Source organism: Rutidosis leptorrhynchoides, chromosome 4 (assembly GCF_046630445.1).
Source record: "Rutidosis leptorrhynchoides isolate AG116_Rl617_1_P2 chromosome 4, CSIRO_AGI_Rlap_v1, whole genome shotgun sequence".
In the NCBI taxonomy this organism is placed as follows: Eukaryota; Viridiplantae; Streptophyta; class Magnoliopsida; order Asterales; family Asteraceae; genus Rutidosis; species Rutidosis leptorrhynchoides.
In genome coordinates, this window is record NC_092336.1 from 205,423,842 (window position 1) to 205,435,943 (window position 12,102).

Below are 12,102 nucleotides of genomic sequence, written 5' to 3' on the forward strand. Positions count from 1 at the left end.
CTGTTTTACAATAATTATATGCGTGAGTTTCATTTGCTCCCTTTTACTCATTACATTTTTGGGCTGAGAATACATGAAATGTTTTAATAACTGTTTTACAATATTTATATGCGTGAGTTTCATTATTCCCTTTTTAAATGCTTTTGCAATATATATTTTTGGGACTGAGAATACATGCGCTGCTTTTATAAATGCTTTACAAAATAGACACAAGTAATCGAAACTACATTCTATGGTTGGATTATTAAATCGAATATGCCCCTTTTAGTCTGGTAATCTAAGAATTAGGGAACAGACACCCTAATTGACGCGAACTCTAAAGATAGATCTATCGGGCCCAACAAGCCCCATCCAAAGTACCGGATGCTTTAGTACTTCGAAATTTATATCATGTCCGAAGGAGGATCCCGGAATGATGGGGATATTCTTATATGTATATTGTGAATGTCGGTTACCAGGTGTTCAATCCATATGAATGATATTTTTATTTCTATGCATGGGACGTATGTTTATGAGAAGTGGAAATATGAAATCTTGTGGTCTATTAAAATTATGAAATGATTATTTATGTTAAACTAATGAACTCACCAACCTTTTGGTTGACACTTTAAAGCATGTTTATTCTCAGGTATGAAAGAAATCTTCCGCTGTGCATTTGTTCACTTTAAAGATATTACTTGGAGTCATTCATGACATATTTCAAAAGAAGTTGCATTCGAGTCGTCGAGTTCATCAAGATTATTATTTAGATAATTATAATTAGATATGTTATTAAATGGTATGCATATCGTCAATTTTCGATGTAAGGAAGTTTGTCTTTTCAAAACGAATGCAATGTTTGTAAAATGTATCATATAGAGGTCAAGTACCTCGCGATGTAACCAACTATTGTGAATCGTTTGTAATCGATGTGGACTTTGTCCGGATGGATTAGGACGGGTCTTCACAGTTGGTATCAGAGCGGTGGTCTTAGTGAACCAGGTCTGTATTGGTGTGTCTAACTGATAAGTCGTTAGGATGCATTAGTAAGTCTGGACTTCGACCGTGTCTGCATGTCAAAAGTTTTGCTTATCATTTCGTGTTGAAAATTACCTGCTTATCATTCTTAGTCTAGACACGTTTCACTGCATTGACTGCATGAATAGTGTATAAAAAAAATTCATATCTTAGCGTATCTACTACTTCATATCTTAGCGTATCTGTTACTGTAACTTTGCCTGACAACTTCCGTAGATTCCTGCGTAACTTATGGGATTTTAGTATTCTATATGCATATATAAATTATGTATTACAGGGTACTAATCTACATCCTATAATCTATTTCTTATCGAAAATCCTTCATCTGATCGTACGAGATGAATTCTGCAACCAGTTCGAGTCCCTCAGATTTCGATAACTATTCCGATAGTTATTCCGACAGCTATTCCAACATAGATGTTCACCTAAGCTCCGAAAACAACGTCATCGGCATGAATCAACCAATCAGCCATTATCAATTAATCTGATGGGTTCGTAGTCGACTTAATTAATAGAAATATCCCTTCCACCAACCGAATTCATCTCTTGACAATGAACCTGAAGTGTTTACTGGCGAACCTGTTCGAGACACCATTTTTAGTCTCATTTCCAGGGTAACTCGACAATATTATATTCTATCCACAATTATGAACCTTATTTATTCGCTCGTTACCGACAATCATCCTGGAATAATAAGTCAACGAACTTCGCGCTCGAATAATCAAATCGGAGAATATGGTGCAAAATGTACCAGCTTCAGCAACATCACCGAAACCAACAGTACAATCAATAACAGCACCAGTACCATCAACAATCCATGCTTCAATATCATCATATGTACTTTGAGTATGATCTTCGTTCTACGTATCATTCTACCTCATTTATCTTCGTTCGACATGGCGAATATGTAATCTCTAAAGTTTTAGAGATTATTTATTCTTGTTCCAACTGAAAAGCAAATGAGTTTAATATCATATTAACTCATTAAATCCATGAATACATCTGAAGAAAATATATATGTATATATGTTTTCATAAAGATTGTAATTAAAAATCCTCTTGTACAAACTGTTAATGGTGAAAATATTTTAACGAGTAGGTAATACCCGAGGACTATTTAAATTTCACATTAATAAGTTACATTGTACGTTCTTCGAATCTGTTTCGACAAGTCATATACTATCCTACTTACATCCACCGATATACAAATCCGTTCACCACAGAATAACCATATTCATACAATTACATTTTTGGATTTTGATCTATCAGAATCCATCAAGTGGCATAACGAAGAAATAATGGACACAATAAAAATTGATTAGAAACAGATTAATTAACAATATGAAATTCTATTAAGAATCCACGCTAACAAAATCCTAGCTAACTGTTCCTAGCTAACTGTTAATTTCGTATTACCATTTAATTATCGCAATTTATTTATCGCAGTTATTTTATCGCAATTTATATTCTCGCAATTTTATTTATCGTCATTTAATTTCTGTTATTTACTTTACGCATTTTATTAATTGTCATTTAATTTATGTATTTATTTTACACACTTTAAATATCGGGACACGTATACAAGGTTTTGACATATCATATCGACGCATCTATGTATATTATTTGGAATAACCATAGACACTCTATATGCAGTAATGATCGAGTTCTCTATACAGGGTTGAGGTTTATTCTATAATAATATATATACTTTGAGTTGTGATCGAGTCTGAGACGTATACGGGTCACGACACGTATTATTCGAATATTATATATTAAATTATATATAAATTATTGGACTGTTAACTGTGAATTATCGACTGAGGTCTACCAACATTGGACAATTAAAATGAATTAAAATATTGATTATAACATATGAAACTAAACATTTCTTCAAGTTGTCACTTGATTTCATCTTAAACCTCATTTGTATCTTGACGATTACAATCTGCGTTCAAACCTTCATGATTCTTGAAAACACCTCAATCGATAGGATGAATCAACCGCACTTCATCTACGGAAGGAAAGATTTATGCATATAGTTATGCACCTGAGAAACTCTCGGTAACTGAGTAAAAGTTTAACACGTAGCCGCGTCAGATCCTTTGGCATTTATTAGCAAAAATAACTTTGCGATCCCTTTTCAAAGTAGCAAATTTTGTCACAGCTTCAGCAAATCAACTTCGACTTTTCGTTCGACACAACCTTATTATCACCTTGACTTATATGTATGTTCTTTTATTGTTACCGGGGAACCTTTTATATTCCACCATATTACCGTCAGCGTTTAATCAACTAAAAACACAATTCTCTTAAAATCACCTCGGATCGATAACTAATGATTCAGTTATGGTAGCAGTAAATGTAGAGGAATCGGCAATCAGTACTTTGAATACTCACAGTATTTCTACATCAATAGTTATATGTATACATATAACAAATATCTCCTAGAATTACGATCTTCAAATCTGAAATTTTGAAAAGGCACCCAATTTACGAATCGATACTCTAAATGTTGAAAAAGCTAAATGAAGCAGCAAAAACTGAAGGCAACCGTAAACGACCTTAGTCGTCGAAAGTTTCATGATAAAGAATAATATGTTGGAAAAGCTCAGAAACATTGAAACTGGAAAATGGATAGAGTTAACCATGAAGGAGACCAAGGACAAATACAAGGACCATACCCTATATTCAAAGAATCCAGATAATTCTGGGTCCGTTGAAATCTTTAGAGAATATCTTGCTCCGAAGTCATGCAGAAAGTCTTTCTCCATCAACCATCGAACTTAGAAATTCCAAAATATCATCATCAATATCTTCGATATTTCTGAAGATATTTTTTTATAAATATTCTCGTCCGAAATTATATACCTCTTCGTGTTTCTTGTGTATCATTATATTAGAAACATTCAATAGAAAATTTAGTATCGAAAAGAGGATTATGCAAAACTATGAAGGAAGCCGTGGATAAATCACAAAGAATAAGTTTGACTTCAAAGAATCCAAATGATTCTGTTTATGATGAAATCCTTAACGAATACCTTGTTTCCGAATCTAAACCCTTACGGATAAATCTTCTTCATCATCCTTCGATATTAGAAATTCCAAGATATCATCGTATCTTTCATTATAAATATCCTCCATATTTCTGAAGATATTTTCATAACTATTCTTATCTGAAATCATTAATCTATTTCTGATATCAGTGTTACATCATATAGAAACTGTTAGTTTCTATATTCTGTAAACTTTCGAGTCTAAAATATGAATGTTATTGAAGTGATGTTGGGAACTGATGCATGAGTTAGTATAATATAATGACACTTGATCAACGTGATTATATTACAGTAAGTCATGCTGAGTTCTAATGAAACGTGATGATTCACAGACCATAACGTCATCATGTGTCATGTTACATAACTCTTTCATTCTACATAACCTCCGAACATATCAAGAAGAATATATTCTTGATAGTTCTATCTTCTGTAATTTTGATAAATTTGAAAATCAAATCGTGCTATCACGTTCCACCATGTTTAGAACATTATAATCATTTGAAACTCTATATCTAAGAATTCTGGATCATTGTTCGTTTGACTTGGAGTCGGGAAAAGAAAACAAGAGCATGGAGCTCCGAAAAATAAAGGAAAAATATAAAGCCGATCACAAACATAGGAATTACAAACCGTGTATATCAATGGTTATCGCCACATAAAGACACGGGAGAATCAAAAACACTATAACCCCAAGGGCGAAGTAGAAGAAAACAGATTCCTCCGATGAAAGTTGGAAAAGGAGAATGATTGTGGCAATAGTCATGATAAGGACAAGGATCAGAACTGGATTAAGCATTTTCATAATCTTTTGGATGTATGAACTAAGAAAGAAAGTATAGGAATGGTGAGAATAATTGTGCGGAAGAGCTTAATTTATAGTGGAAATATTAAACAGAGTAATTGAGACAGATCACCGTATTTAATTATAGAGATCTTAATCTCCTTATTCGCCGAAGAATCAAATCTTTTAGATTTCGAAGATTTACTTAAATCCCTTGAATTCTGGAATTCAACCAAGACTACGTCAAAAGTTAAAACGAAACTTCATTTATTCATTTCATTCTTTTGTGATAGCTTCATTCGTGCTCTTCGAATAATCGAATTAGTTTATCTGTATTATTCAATAATGATAAAACTCTAGTTATCAACTCATATTCGTCATGAAGACATTTTTATTGTTAACCATGATCACCTCGCTCAAATTTCGGGACGAAATTTCTTTAACGGGTAGGTACTGTGATGACCCGGAGATTTCCGACCAAATTTAAACTTGATCTTGATATGGTTTCGACACGATAAGCAAAGTCTGTAACGTTGAATCTTAAAACTTTGAACTGTGTTCATATATATACTTTTGACCTCTGACTACTTCCGACGATTCACGAACATCAGTGTGTAAAATTAATATATTAAGTATTACTACAAGTTTATCAATATCATTATTACTCTCATTATAATTATTATTAACATTGATATTAATATTATTATTTGTATTATTATTAATATTATTATTATTATTATTATTATTATTATTATTATTATTATTATTATTATTAAAATGAGTATCATATTTAATATCATTATTATTAATTTTATTATTATTATTATTTATGAACTTATTATTAGTATTAATATTATTATTAATACAAGTATATATTTATTTATACAGGATATATTCAGATACATGTATAAATACGTATCTATACTCTGATGTATATATAAATATATACAAATACATACTAGTAATCAGTATTATATTTATAAACAAAAACATATCATATTCAGAAACAGATATAGATATATACGAATCAGATTTAGATACTGGTTGCAATCAAGCTGTGTTAAACTTTTGTTCTTATCTCCAAATCTGTTACCCATCTATTTCAATTGTACCATTATTTCACCTGCTACATAACTTTGGTACTTCTTATCTCCTTAATTTCAAAAGTAGACCTCAATTGTCTACACAAAAACAAAAATCGATCTATTCATATGTACTGCCCAATGATTTGATTAATCTCAATATATACTGCTATCTGTTATTGCAAATCAAGAATTAAAAACAGAAAATAAAGAGAAAAATGATACAAGTTGTTCCTGGTTCTTGAACCCAAAACAATCAAGATCACCACATGATGAACCATTGTTTACTGCTCGAAAACAATCCAAAAACCGCCATCAAACTAACTAGTTTTCTTGTTATTTACAACACCGAATATAATCATCACCACCCACGGATCACCCACCATGAACAACTCGATAATCAAAGAAAAACACCATCATCCTATCACCTTCACCAACCGGTCACCTCCACAACTCTACACCATAACCAAAGTCCATCACCACCTCATAATCACTACCAATGATTCTTCTTGATCACCAACCCTACACACTCGCCACCACCTCGACATCATAATTACACCATGACCACCACCGCCGAATTCACCACTTTCTTTGATTTCTCCTATACGGTTACAACCATCTTCACCACTTCTTAAACACCACAAAACATCATAACAAATCATCACAACAAACAAACACCTCGATAACTGATGACAAGATGCTACCACTCACTTATACGATTACCATCACCACCCATCGACCCATTTATCTTCTTTGTTCAATTCCTACTGCTACTATACTATTCTATCGCTGCTATTTTCTTTTCTGAATAGTTAAATGAAAATGATGGAAATCGTTCATGTACTTGCCATATTCTCATGATGGAATTTTTTTTTAAAAAAAAGTTAGATTATTTTGGAAACTTTATTTGGGTCCTTTAAAAGCTTCAATCAAATGATAATGCATCACCTAATCAACTTTTGAGATAGATTACTCATGGTGGGCGACCAAGTAAGGACACTTTATTTTTTTTTATTTAAGTGATGCATATGATCATAATATTTAACAATGATAATGGGTGATGGGGGAGATTATTTAATGATAAAGGTGAAAGAAGTGTTGAGGAACTATACATCGAAGTAATTAATGGGGAGTGGGTGCGTTTTCACTTTGATAGTAATAGACACGTATGTTGGATGAAAAGAACGAATACATGATGATACGAGTATGCTAAATGATCATAAAAATGATGATGATTACCCGATTTTGTTGAATGAATATGGAGATGAGTAGGATAAAAATGACGATGATAAATGCATAATGATGATGAGGTTAGTAATGATCATGTTAAATGTAGGTGTATTAAGATAATATCACTAGATGATAATGACAGTAAAGTTGTGAAGACCCCAGAACTTCACCAAAACATCCTGGCTTTTCATTTGAAACGTGAACTAGTGTTCTTGGGCTAACTAGCTAGAGTTTGTTGGACTCAAATCGGTTTGGCTAATATGAGGCTGAAATAAAATTGTCCATTTGTTATTTGGGCCGATATACTTGAAGCTTTTGATAAATGAATCCATTAAGACGTGATTGTGAGGCTACAACTTCTTTAATTTATTTGGCCGAGAAATAATGGGATTAGACTGAAGATGTTATGGTGATTTTGTGTATGATGATGATGTTTAGAATTAGAGTATGATTAAGATATTGATAATGATGCGTAAAGATGGAGATGGCGGTTTATAAGAGTATGATTATGATTACGTTTATAATGATGATCTTGATAAATATGGTTAAGGACGTTAGCGGGACGTCGCGGGTTCAAACCCGGACATGGGCATTATTTTTAAGAGCTACTTCTTTGAGGTAGTTTACATATTACTCATTATTATTATCATTATTATTGTCATTATTAGTATTATTATTAGTAAAAGTATTATTATTATTAATATCATTAACATTATTATTATCACAAATATTATTATTGTTATTAACATATAACATTCTTATTTATTTTTAGTAGTATTATCATTACTATTAATATTAAAAGTATTTTCATTTTTTTAATCAACATTATTATTATTATTAGATGTATCAAGATTTTGGTATTATTTTCATCATTATTTATTATTTGTATTATTAATATATCAAATCAAGATTTTCTATACAAAAATATATTTATAACATAAAACATAACCACATTAATATTTTTGTAATAAATATTAATTATCTATTTAAAGTATATAAAAAAATATATCTAAATAAGTTAGTAATGAAACAGATAATTTATTAAAATAACAATTATATCACTAATAATATGTAAATTCATTCGATTACAATTATATGTTTTAATAAATATATGAATAATATAGGTTCGTGAATCCGAGGCAACCCTGCATTGTTCAATGTAATCATATGTATTTTTACTACAAAATACATTAGGTGAGTTTCATTGATCCTCTTTTACTCTTTACATTTTTGGGGCTGAGAATACATGCAAATGCTTTAGTAACTGTTTTACAATAATTATATGCGTGAGTTTCATTTGCTCTCTTTTACTCATTACATTTTTGGGCTGAGAATACATGAAATGTTTTAATAACTGTTTTAGAATATTTATATGCGTGAGTTTCATTATTCCCTTTTTAAATGCTTTTGCAATATATATTTTTGGGACTGAGAATACATGCGCTGCTTTTATAAATGCTTTACGAAATAGACACAAGTAATCGAAACTACATTCTATGGTTGGATTATTAAATCGAATATGCCCCTTTTAGTCTGGTAATCTAAGAATTTGGGAACAGACACCCTAATTGATGCGAACTCTAAAGATAGATCTATCGGGCCCAACAATCCCCATCCAAAGTACCGGATGCTTTAGTACTTCGAAATTTATATCATGTCCGAAGGAGGATCCCGGAATGATGGGGATATTCTTATATGTATATTGTGAATGTCGGTTACCAGGTGTTCAATCCATATGAATGATATTTTTGTTTCTATGCATGGGACGTATGTTTATGAGAAGTGGAAATATGAAATCTTGTGGTCTATTAAAATTATGAAATGATTATTTATGTTAAACTAATGAACTCACCAACCTTTTGGTTGACACTTTAAAGCATGTTTATTCTCAGGTATGAAAGAAATCTTCCGCTGTGCATTTGTTCACTTTAAAGATATTACTTGGAGTCATTCATGACATATTTCAAAAGACGTTGCATTCGAGTCGTCGAGTTCATCAAGATTATTATTTAGATAATTATAATTAGATATGTTATTAAATGGTATGCATATCGTCAATTTTCGATGTAAGGAAGTTTGTCTTTTCAAAACGAATGCAATGTTTGTAAAATGTATCATATAGAGGTCAAGTACCTCGCGATGTAACCAACTATTGTGAATCGTTTGTAATCGATGTGGACTTTGTCCGGATGGATTAGGACGGGTCTTCACACAAACCAGCTAGTCTAACCAGCTGAAGAATTTTAAGTTCAACCAGCACATGAAACTTAGTTCAACCAGCAGGCGATGCTATTTTCTTTCTAAAGGTCCAGCTTGCTGATGCGATTCAAAGTTTACTTAGCATTTCAATAAACCGGTCAGGTCATGTGCTTAACACGTGCACGACTGTTCTAGAAGAATGTTAGCTGTCCAAGGAAGATTCCCATCTATCATTGGATGCTTTTTATCATGGAAGGAGCACTAACAAATGGCAGGCTTTTTGCAGATTGTGTCCTTTATCCTTATTGGCTAAATTGTAATTGTTTGTCCTTTTTTGTCTCCATTTCCTTTTTATGTTTTTGTCTTATTTAGAAAATAGCTGTTAAGCTTCTTCTATAAATAGAGAGTTATTGTAATTGTAAAACTTGGTTGATGATTAAATGAAAAGTTTGATAGAGCTTATCTATTTACAAAATCTCTGTGTCTTTACGAATCTTTGATTCCGGTGGCTAAGAGTGGTTTCTTTATCAGTGTTTGTGGTGTTACTTTATCAAACATTGTGGTGAAATCCAAATCTTCATATCTGATATTATAGTTGTGGTGGAATCTTTATCAGCTGTAGTTGAAGATTTGGAGTGTTTCTAGATCTCTAATTGTGGTGGTATCTTTATCAATTAAGGGTTTAGATTCTCTATCCTTTGTGTTCTTATTTCAGAGTTTTATACTCTGTTTTGGGGCTGTTGCTGTTACAATTTGGGGGTTTGTGTTCAGATCTGTTTAAGTGAAGAAAGCTTGTTCTAAATTGCATTTTTAAAGTCATAATTACGCATCAAAGTGGTATCAGAGATTAGGTTGTTCAAATCGAAGCTTTCTTATCATTTTTATTGTTGTTTCAGTTCATACTCTGTTTTAGAGCTGTTAAGCTTTATTTCAGATCTGGGTTTCTATTTGTTACTGAAGGTTTATTTCAGATCTGATATTTGAAATGGCTGATATTTCAAGGAATATGACTCTTGAAGAAGCCCATAATCTTAGAAGAGATAGAGCTATTGAAGCTCTACAACATCAGATGAAAAGAATGGTTAACTTGTTGGAAGATGGTGTTCCAAGAAGAAATAGAATTAGATCTGAAAATGGAGATACAACTATTGTGTCTTCTAGTACTGAATCTAAGGATGGTAGCCATGGATCTACTGATGGATCTCATGCTTCTTCACAAAGAAGAAGAAGGCATAGAAAAAAGCTGATGATTTGAAAGATATCAAGATAGATCCACCTGATTTTGAAGGGTCCTCTAATCCTGAAGATTACTTTGAATGGGTTCAGGCCATGGATAGAATTATGGAGGTTAAAGGCTACGATGATAAAAAGGCCTTTAAAGTTGTTGTAATCAGATTAAAGAAGTATGCTTCAATGTGGTATGATAATCTAAAAAAAGAAAGACAATATGAAGGGAAGAAAATAATCAAAACCTGGTCCAAGTTAAAAGAGTGTATGCAAAAGAGGTTTGTTCCTCAAGCTTACAAGCAAGAGCTGTATATCCAGATGAATACGCTCGAGCAAGGCAGCATGAATGTTGTTGATTACATCAGAGAGTTTGAGCAGCTCAAGATTCGTACAAATGTTAAAGAAGCTGAAGAACACACTATAGCAAGATTCGTTGGAGGCTTAAATGCTTCTATTGCTGATCAAGTTGAAATGTAACCTATATGGACTTTTGAGAGTGCTTGCAAGCTGGCTATTCAAGTAGAGAAACAAGCAAAGAAGAAAATTAATTTTAAGTCTTATTCCAAGCCAGCTGTGCTGCCTATGAAGGGTCAATCATCTATGCTGCCTAGGCATAACGAGGCAGCATCCAAAGTATCTAAAGGCAAAGAGCAGGTTGTAGCTGGTCCTAAAGATGATAGAAGGAAATGCTTCAAGTGCCATGGATTTGGGCATTTTCAAGCTCAATGTCCTAACCAGCGTGCTCTTACACTAAAGGAGATTGAAGATTTGGAAGGGGGTTTTGAAACTGAACCAGCATATGATGAGTCTGATAGTGAAGAGTTTGTTGCTGCTGATATTGGAGAGTTTTTAGTAGTTCGAAGAGTAATGCACTCAGCTGAAACTATTGAAGATAAGAGCCAGCGTGAAAACATCTTTCATTCAAGATGCACAGTCAAAGGCAAAGTGTGCAGCCTGATTATTGATGGGGGCAGCTGTGTAAACGCAGCATCTACTCACATGGTGGAAAAACTTGAGCTGGTTACAAAGAAGCATCCTCATCCATACAAACTTCAATGGCTTAACCAAGGCTGCGAGGTAAAGGTTACTCGCCAAGTTACTGTTCCATTTTCAATTGGTACTGTTTATCAGGATGAGATTACTTGTGATGTTATTCCTATGGATGCTTGTCATTTGCTGCTTGGTAGACCTTGGTTATTTGATAAGTATGTCTATCATAATGGACACCAAAATACTTATTCAATGTATGTGAATGGAAAGAAGATCACCCTCACTTCTTTAAAGCCTAGTGAAATACCTAGAGCTGACCCTACTGTTAAGAATGATAAAACTTTGTTTATGACTCAAGCTGAAGTTGATACTGAGTTAAAGGGTGGTACTGGTGCTTATTTATTGCTGATAGTTGAAAGTGATGAGTTGAACCAGCATGATGAAATACCAGCTAGGGTAAAGCCATTGTTATTTGAATTTGATGATGTGTTTCCTACTGAGTTACCTACTGGTTTGCCACCAAT